The following is a 10,000-nucleotide window of genomic DNA, read 5'->3' on the forward strand; positions in this document are numbered from 1 at the left end:
GCGTGCGTGCCCGGGAAAAAGGCCTCTTGGCCGGCGTGAGAGTTTAATAATAGCGGGCCGGCTCATCGAGCGTGCGTGCCCGGGAAAAGGGCCTCTTGGCCGGCGTGAGAGTTTAATAATAGCGGGCCGGCCCGGCGAGCGTGCGTGCCCGGGAAAAAGGCCTCCTTGCAGGCGTGAGCGTTTAATAATAGCGGGCCGGCCCGGCGAGCGTGCGTGCCCGGGAAAAAGGCCTCCTTGCAGGCGTGAGAGTTTAATAATAGCGGGCCGGCCCGGCGAGCGTGCGTGCCCGGGAAAAAGGCCTCCTTGCAGGCGTGAGAGTTTAATAATAGCGGGCCGGCTCGGCGAGCGTGCGTGCCCGGGAAAAAGGCCTCTTGGCCGGCGTGAGAGTTTAATAATAGCGGGCCGGCTCATCGAGCGTGCGTGCCCGGGAAAAGGGCCTCTTGGCCGGCGTGAGAGTTTAATAATAGCGGGCCGGCCCGGCGAGCGTGCGTGCCCGGGAAAAAGGCCTCCTTGCAGGCGTGAGAGTTTAATAATAGCGGGCCGGCCCGGCGAGCGTGCGTGCCCGGGAAAAAGGCCTCCTTGCAGGCGTGAGAGTTTAATAATAGCGGGCCGGCTCGGCGAGCGTGCGTGCCCGGGAAAAAGGCCTCTTGGCCGGCGTGAGAGTTTAATAATAGCGGGCCGGCCCGGCGAGCGTGCGTGCCCGGGAAAAAGGCCTCCTTGCAGGGGTGAGAGTTTAATAATAGCGGGCCGGCCCGGCGAGCGTGCGTGCCCGGGAAAAAGGCCTCCTTGCAGGCGTGAGCGTTTAATAATAGCGGGCCGGCCCGGCGAGCGTGCGTGCCCGGGAAAAAGGCCTCCTTGCAGGCGTGAGAGTTTAATAATAGCGGGCCGGCCCGGCGAGCGTGCGTGCCCGGGAAAAAGGCCTCCTTGCAGGCGTGAGAGTTTAATAATAGCGGGCCGGCTCGGCGAGCGTGCGTGCCCGGGAAAAGGGCCTCTTGGCCGGCGTGAGAGTTTAATAATAGCGGGCCTGAGAGTTTAATAATAGCGGGCCGGCTCGGCGAGCGTGCGTGCCCGGGAAAAAGGCCTCCTTGCAGGCGTGAGAGTTTAATAATAGCGGGCCGGCCCGGCGAGCGTGCGTGCCCGGGAAAAAGGCCTCCTTGCAGGCGTGAGAGTTTAATAATAGCGGGCCGGCCCGGCGAGCGTGCGTGCCCGGGAAAAAGGCCTCCTTGCAGGCGTGAGAGTTTAATAATAGCGGGCCGGCTCGGCGAGCGTGCGTGCCCGGGAAAAAGGCCTCTTGGCCGGCGTGAGAGTTTAATAATAGCGGGCCGGCCCGGCGAGCGTGCGTGCCCGGGAAAAAGGCCTCCTTGCAGGCGTGAGAGTTTAATAATAGCGGGCCGGCTCATCGAGCGTGCGTGCCCGGGAAAAGGGCCTCCTTGCAGGCGTGAGAGTTTAATAATAGCGGACCGGCTCTGCGAGCGTGCGTGCCCGGGAAAAGGGCCTCTTGGCCGGCGTGAGAGTTTAATAATAGCGGGCCGGCCCGGCGAGCGTGCGTGCCCGGGAAAAAGGCCTCCTTGCAGGCGTGAGAGTTTAATAATAGCGGGCCGGCTCTGCGAGCGTGCGTGCCCGGGAAAAGGGCCTCCTTGCAGGCGTAAGAGTTTAATAATAGCGGGCCGGCTCATCGAGCGTGCGTGCCCGGGAAAAAGGCCTCTTGGCCGGCTTGGGGGATTGAAAAAAAATCCCCCATTCATTTTCAACGGGAGGGGTCGGCGGTACCGCTTGGTGTCCGCCAGACGGCGGTGTGGTAGGCAAATGGCGGGCCTGCACGGCGAGCGTGCGTGCCCGGGAAAAATGCCTCCTGGCCGGCGTGAGAGTTTAATAATAGCGGGCCGGCTCGGCGAGCGTGCGTGCCCGGGAAAAAGGCCTCTTGGCCGGCGTGAGAGTTTAATAATAGCGGGCCGGCTCGGCGAGCGTGCGTGCCCGGGAAAAAGGCCTCCTTGCAGGCATGAGAGTTTAATAATAGCGGGCCGGCTCCGCGAGCGTGCGTGGCCGGGAAAAAGGCCTCTTGGCCGGCGTGAGAGTTTAATAATAGCGGGCCGGCTCATCGAGCGTGCGTGCCCGGGAAAAGGGCCTCTTGGCCGGCGTGAGAGTTTAATAATAGCGGGCCGGCCCGGCGAGCGTGCGTGCCCGGGAAAAAGGCCTCCTTGCAGGCGTGAGCGTTTAATAATAGCGGGCCGGCTCATCGAGCGTGCGTGCCCGGGAAAAGGGCCTCTTGGCCGGCGTGAGAGTTTAATAATAGCGGGCCGGCTCATCGAGCGTGCGTGCCCGGGAAAAAGGCCTCTTGGCCGGCTTGGGGGATTGAAAAAAAAATCCCCCATTCATTTTCAACGGGAGGGGTCGGCGGTACCGCTTGGTGTCCGCCAGACGGCGGTGTGGTAGGCAAATGGCGGGCCTGCACGGCGAGCGTGCGTGCCCGGGAAAAATGCCTCCTGGCCGGCGTGAGAGTTTAATAATAGCGGGCCGGCTCGGCGAGCGTGCGTGCCCGGGAAAAAGGCCTCTTGGCCGGCGTGAGAGTTTAATAATAGCGGGCCGGCTCGGCGAGCGTGCGTGCCCGGGAAAAAGGCCTCCTTGCAGGCGTGAGAGTTTAATAATAGCGGGCCGGCTCATCGAGCGTGCGTGCCCGGGAAAAGGGCCTCTTGGCCGGCGTGAGAGTTTAATAATAGCGGGCCGGCTCATCGAGCGTGCGTGCCCGGGAAAAAGGCCTCTTGGCCGGCTTGGGGGATTGAAAAAAAAATCCCCCATTCATTTTCAACGGGAGGGGTCGGCGGTACCGCTTGGTGTCCGCCAGACGGCGGTGTGGTAGGCAAATGGCGGGCCTGCACGGCGAGCGTGCGTGCCCGGGAAAAATGCCTCCTGGCCGGCGTGAGAGTTTAATAATAGCGGGCCGGCTCGGCGAGCGTGCGTGCCCGGGAAAAAGGCCTCTTGGCCGGCGTGAGAGTTTAATAATAGCGGGCCGGCTCGGCGAGCGTGCGTGCCCGGGAAAAAGGCCTCCTTGCAGGCGTGAGAGTTTAATAATAGCGGGCCGGCTCATCGAGCGTGCGTGCCCGGGAAAAGGGCCTCTTGGCCGGCGTGAGAGTTTAATAATAGCGGGCCTGAGAGTTTAATAATAGCGGGCCGGCTCGGCGAGCGTGCGTGCCCGGGAAAAGGGCCTCTTGGCCGGCGTGAGAGTTTAATAATAGCGGGCCGGCTCGGCGAGCGTGCGTGCCCGGGAAAAAGGCCTCCTTGCAGGCGTAAGAGTTTAATAATAGCGGGCCGGCTCATCGAGCGTGCGTGCCCGGGAAAAAGGCCTCTTGGCCGGCTTGGGGGATTGAAAAAAAATCCCCCATTCATTTTCAACGGGAGGGGTCGGCGGTACCGCTTGGTGTCCGCCAGACGGCGGTGTGGTAGGCAAATGGCGGGCCTGCACGGCGAGCGTGCGTGCCCGGGAAAAATGCCTCCTGGCCGGCGTGAGAGTTTAATAATAGCGGGCCGGCCCGGCGAGCGTGCGTGCCCGGGAAAAAGGCCTCCTTGCAGGCGTGAGAGTTTAATAATAGCGGGCCGGCCCGGCGAGCGTGCGTGCCCGGGAAAAAGGCCTCCTTGCAGGCGTGAGAGTTTAATAATAGCGGGCCGGCCCGGCGAGCGTGCGTGCCCGGGAAAAAGGCCTCCTTGCAGGCGTGAGAGTTTAATAATAGCGGGCCGGCTCCGCGAGCGTGCGTGGCCGGGAAAAAGGCCTCTTGGCCGGCGTGAGAGTTTAATAATAGCGGGCCGGCTCATCGAGCGTGCGTGCCCGGGAAAAGGGCCTCTTGGCCGGCGTGAGAGTTTAATAATAGCGGGCCGGCTCATCGAGCGTGCGTGCCCGGGAAAAGGGCCTCTTGGCCGGCGTGAGAGTTTAATAATAGCGGGCCGGCCCGGCGAGCGTGCGTGCCCGGGAAAAAGGCCTCCTTGCAGGCGTGAGAGTTTAATAATAGCGGGCCGGCCCGGCGAGCGTGCGTGCCCGGGAAAAAGGCCTCCTTGCAGGCGTGAGAGTTTAATAATAGCGGGCCGGCCCGGCGAGCGTGCGTGCCCGGGAAAAAGGCCTCCTTGCAGGCGTGAGAGTTTAATAATAGCGGGCCGGCCCGGCGAGCGTGCGTGCCCGGGAAAAAGGCCTCCTTGCAGGCGTGAGAGTTTAATAATAGCGGGCCGGCCCGGCGAGCGTGCGTGCCCGGGAAAAAGGCCTCTTGCAGGCGTGAGAGTTTAATAATAGCGGGCCGGCCTCGGCGAGCCGTGCGTGCCCGGGAAAAAGGCCTCTTGGCCGGCGTGAGAGTTTAATAATAGCGGCCGGCCCGGCGAGCGTGCGTGCCCGGGAAAAAGGCCTCTTGGCCGGCGTGAGAGTTTAATAATAGCGGGCCGGCCCCGCGAGCGTGCGTGCCCGGGAAAAAGGCCTCCTTGCAGGGGTGAGAGTTTAATAATAGCGGGCCGGCCCGGCGAGCGTGCGTGCCCGGGAAAAAGGCCTCTTGGCCGGCGTGGGAGATTGAAAAAATTCCCCCATTCATTTTCAATGGCGGGGGTACCAGGGGTAGAGCTGGGGGTACCAGGGGTAAAGAGCGGGCCGGCCCGGCGTGCGAGTTTGGCCGGAAAAGAGGCCTCTTGGTCGGATTGGGAGATTGAAAAAATTCCCCCATTCATTTTCAATGGCGGGGGTACCAGGGGTAGAGCTGGGGGTACCAGGGGTAAAGAGCGGGCCGGCCCGGCGTGCGAGTTTGGCCGGAAAAGAGGCCTCTTGGTCGGATTGGGAGATTGAAAAAATTCCCCCATTCATTTTCAATGGCGGGGGTACCAGGGGTAGAGCTGGGGGTACCAGGGGTAAAGAGCGGGCCGGCCCGGCGTGCGAGTTTGGCCGGAAAAGAGGCCTCTTGGTCGGATTGGGAGATTGAAAAAATTCCCCCATTCATTTTCAATGGCGGGGGTACCAGGGGTAGAGCTGGGGGTACCAGGGGTAAAGAGCGGGCCGGCCCGGCGTGCGAGTTTGGCCGGAAAAGAGGCCTCTTGGTCGGATTGGGAGATTGAAAAAATTCCCCCATTCATTTTCAATGGCGGGGGTACCAGGGGTAGAGCTGGGGGTACCAGGGGTAAAGAGCGGGCCGGCCCGGCGTGCGAGTTTGGCCGGAAAAGAGGCCTCTTGGTCGGATTGGGAGATTGAAAAAATTCCCCCATTCATTTTCAATGGCGGGGGTACCAGGGGTAGAGCTGGGGGTACCAGGGGTAAAGAGCGGGCCGGCCCGGCGTGCGAGTTTGGCCGGAAAAGAGGCCTCTTGGTCGGATTGGGAGATTGAAAAAATTCCCCCATTCATTTTCAATGGCGGGGGTACCAGGGGTAGAGCTGGGGGTACCAGGGGTAAAGAGCGGGCCGGCCCGGCGTGCGAGTTTGGCCGGAAAAGAGGCCTCTTGGTCGGATTGGGAGATTGAAAAAATTCCCCCATTCATTTTCAATGGCGGGGGTACCAGGGGTAGAGCTGGGGGTACCAGGGGTAAAGAGCGGGCCGGCCCGGCGTGCGAGTGTGGCCGGGAAAGAGCCCTCCTGGCCGGCCTGGGAGATTGAAAAAAATTCCCCCATTCATTTTCAATGGCGGGGGTACCAGGGGTAAAGAGCGGGCCGGCCCAGCGTGCGAGTTTGGCCGGGAAAGGGGCCTCCTGGCCGGCCTGGGGGATTAAAAAAATTCCCCCATTCATTTTCAATGGCGGGGGTACCAGGGGTAGCAGTACCGATTTTGGTCGTTAGGGGCGCTGTAGTAGGTAAACCAGATATGCGGAGTTAGGGGGTCAAGAAGGCGAAAGGCTTAGAAAGTGACCGTTCACCAAAATACTTTCCGAAACGTATATAGGGGGGCATGTGTCGGACGAGTCACCATGCTTTCTCGATGCTGGAGGTACCAGGGGCACAAAGTTGGCCGGGAAAGATGCCTCTTAGGCGGATTGAAAGCATGAGAAAATGCCCCCCATTCATTTTCAATGGCGGAGAGCGGGCCGGCCCCGCAGCCGAGTGTGGCCGGCGGAGAGGCGTCTCGGTCGGATGAATGAAGCGTGGAGCCGGCCTCTGACGGCGGAGCTCCGCACTTTCGAATATTTTCTATCTCCCCCTCCGGGCGGTCGACGGCAGTTGGGAAGGCCGCCCGAGAGGCGCCCGGGGCGGATACCTCGGGCGAAAAGCCGGCCTCTGACGGCGGAGCTCCGCACTTTCGAATATTTTCTATTTCCCCCTCCGGGCGGTCGACGGCAGTTGGGAAGGCCGCCCGAGAGGCGCCCGGGGCGGATACCTCGGGCGAAAAGCCGGCCTCTGACGGCGGAGCTCCGCACTTTCGAATATTTTCTATCTCCCCCTCCGGGCGGCCGACGGCAGTTGGGAAGGCCGCCCGAGAGGCGCCCGGGGCGGATACCTCGGGCGAAAAGCCGGCCTCTGACGGCGGAGCTCCGCACTTTCGAATATTTTCTATTTCCCCCTCCGGGCGGCCGACGGCAGTTGGGAAGGCCGCCCGAGAGGCGCCCGGGGCGGATACCTCGGGCGAAAAGCCGGCCTCTGACGGCGGAGCTCCGCACTTTCGAATATTTTCTATTTCCCCCTCCGGGCGGCCGACGGCAGTTGGGAAGGCCGCCCGAGAGGCGCCCGGGGCGGATACCTCGTGCGAAAAGCCGGCCTCTGACGGCGGAGCTCCGCACTTTCGAATATTTTCTATTTCCCCCTCCGGGCGGCCGACGGCAGTTGGGAAGGCCGCCCGAGAGGCGCCCGGGGCGGATACCTCGGGCGAAAAGCCGGCCTCTGACGGCGGAGCTCCGCACTTTCGAATATTTTCTATTTCCCCCTCCGGGCGGCCGACGGCAGTTGGGAAGGCCGCCCGAGAGGCGCCCGGGGCGGATACCTCGGGCGAAAACCCGGCCTCTGACGGCGGAGCTCCGCACTTTCGAATATTTTCTATTTCCCCCTCCGGGCGGCCGACGGCAGTTGGGAAGGCCGCCCGAGAGGCGCCCCGGGGCGGATACCTCGGGCGAAAAGCCGGCCTCTGACGGCGGAGCTCCGCACTTTCGAATATTTTCTATTTCCCCCTCCGGGCGGCCGACGGCAGTTGGGAAGGTCGCCCGAGAGGCGCCCCGGGGCGGATACCCCGGGCGAAAAGCCGGCCTCTGACGGCGGAGCTCCGCACTTTCGAATATTTTCTATTTCCCCCTCCGGGCGGCTGACGGCAGGTGGGAAGGCCGCCCATTCATTTTCAATGGCGGAGGTACCAGGGGTGCCGCTGAGGGTACCAGGGGTGCCGCTGAGGGTACCAGGGGTGCAGCTGAGGGTACCAGGGGTGCCGCTGAGGGTACCAGGGGTGCCGATGAGGGTACCAGGGGTACGGCTGAGGGTACCAGGGGTGCCGCTGAGGGTACCAGGGGTGCCGCTGAGGGTACCAGGGGTTCGGCTGAGGGTACCAGGGGTACGGCTGAGGGTACCAGGGGTGCCGCTGAGGGTACCAGGGGTGCCGCTGAGGGTACCAGGGGTGCGGCTGAGGGTACCAGGGGTAAGGCTGAGGGTACCAGGGGTGCCGCTGAGGGTACCAGGGGTGCGGCTGAGGGTACCAGGGGTAAGGCTGAGGGTACCAGGGGTAAGGCTGAGGGTACCAGGGGTAAGGCTGAGGGTACCAGGGGTACGGCTGGAGGTACCAGGGGTAAGGCTGGAGGTACCAGGGGTAAGGCTGGAGGTACCAGGGGTAAGGCTGGAGGTACCAGGGGTTAGGCTGGAGGTACCAGGGGTAAGGCTGGGGGTACCAGGGGTAAGGCTGAGGGTACCAGGGGCGAAGCTGGCTGGGGGTACCAGGGGTTGGGCTGAGGGTACCAGGGGTTGGGCTGAGGGTACCAGGGGTAAGGCTGAGGGTACCAGGGGCGAAGCTGGCTGGGGGTACCAGGGGTGTTGCTGAGGGTACCAGGGGTGCCGCTGAGGGTACCAGGGGTTAGGCTGGGGGTACCAGGGGTTGAGCTGAGGGTACCAGGGGTAAGGCTGAGGGTACCAGGGGTGTTGCTGGGGGTACCAGGGGTCGCCATTCATTTTCAATGGGGGAGGTACCAGGGGTAGGGCTGGGGGTACCAGGGGTAAAGAGCGGACCGGCTCGCCGGCCGAGCGTGGCCGAAAAAGAGGCCTCCTGGCCGGATTGAGAAATTAAAAAAATTCCCCCATTCATTTTCAATGGCGGGGGTACCAGGGGTATGCAGTACCGATTTTGGTCGTTAGGGGCGCTGTAGTAGGTAAACCAGATATGGGGAGTTAGGGGGTCAAGAAGGCTAAAAGGCTTAGAAAGTGAGCGTTCACCAAAATACTTTCCGAAACGTATATAGGTGAGCATGTTTTGAATGGGTGACCTCCAGGGCGACACAGGGGAGGCCCCTAAGAGTATAATCAGACCATCGTGAGGGTGTTTCCAGCCACCCAAAAGCACTGGAACGGCCTCTGACGGCGGAGCTCCGCACTATCGAATATTTTCTATTTCCCCCTCCAGGCGGTCGACGGCAGTTGGGAAGGCCGCCCGAGAGGCGCCCGGGGCGGATACCCCGTGCGAAAACCCGGCCTCTGACGGCGGAGCTCCGCACTTTCGAATATTTTCTGTTTCCCCCTCCGGGCGGTCGACGGCAGTTGGGAAGGCCGCCCGAGAGGCGCCCGGGGCGGATACCCCGTGCGAAAACCCGGCCTCTGACGGCGGAGCTCCGCACTTTCGAATATTTTCTGTTTCCCCCTCCGGGCGGTCGACGGCAGTTGGGAAGGCCGCCCGAGAGGCGCCCGGGGCGGATACCCCGTGCGAAAACCCGGCCTCTGACGGCGGAGCTCCGCACTTTCGAACATTTTCTGTTTCCCCCTCCGGGCGGTCGACGGCAGTTGGGAAGGCCGCCCGAGAGGCGCCCGGGGCGGATACCCCGTGCGAAAACCCGGCCTCTGACGGCGGAGCTCCGCACTTTCGAATATTTTCTGTTTCCCCCTCCGGGCGGTCGACGGCAGTTGGGAAGGCCGCCCGAGAGGCGCCCGGGGCGGATACCCCGTGCGAAAACCCGGCCTCTGACGGCGGAGCTCCGCACTTTCGAATATTTTCTGTTTCCCCCTCCGGGCGGTCGACGGCAGTTGGGAAGGCCGCCCGAGAGGCGCCCGGGGCGGATACCCCGTGCGAAAACCCGGCCTCTGACGGCGGAGCTCCGCACTTTCGAATATTTTCTGTTTCCCCCTCCGGGCGGTCGACGGCAGTTGGGAAGGCCGCCCGAGAGGCGCCCGGGGCGGATACCCCGTGCGAAAACCCGGCCTCTGACGGCGGAGCTCCGCACTTTCGAATATTTTCTGTTTCCCCCTCCGGGCGGTCGACGGCAGTTGGGAAGGCCGCCCGAGAGGCGCCCGGGGCGGATACCCCGGGCGAAAACCCGGCCTCTGACGGCGGAGCTCCGCACTTTCGAATATGTCCCCCTCCACATCGCACCCATACACAAACTGACCGATATGCAACTTAAGACCCGCCTTCGGAGGGCCCCCACCGGCCCCGGCCCCCGCGCCGGCGCTTGGAGGTTCAGGCTCCTTCGGCTTGCGGGTCGACCCCCCCCCTATGTCTCACTGCGAGACGGCGAGACCATTCGAGTCTTTTTCCCTCCTTACAGGTCGCACCAACACAACCACTGACCGATATGCAACCAAGACCCGCCTTCGGAGGGCCCCCACCGGCCCCGGCCTCGCGCCGGCGCTTGGAGGTTCAGGCTCCTTCGGCTTGCGGGTCGACCATTCCCGGGGCCGCGTCGAAAGCCTCGGCGCGGACCTCATAGCGAGACCATAGCCGGCTCCCCGCGCTACGCGCGATGTTGTTCCCAGCTGTCCTACCACTGGACCCCCGTCGCTCGCTGCTGCGTTGCTCCGGTCCACCCCCAATGGGCGGCGGCGGAGGCTGTCCGGAAAAAGTCGTTTCTCTTATCCTCCTGAGAGTCCGGC

This window comes from Hippocampus guttulatus, unplaced genomic scaffold (genome assembly GCF_054856545.1).
Source record: "Hippocampus guttulatus isolate MCC_2025c unplaced genomic scaffold, RoL_Hgut_1.0 HiC_scaffold_84, whole genome shotgun sequence".
Lineage (NCBI taxonomy): Eukaryota > Metazoa > Chordata > Actinopteri > Syngnathiformes > Syngnathidae > Hippocampus > Hippocampus guttulatus.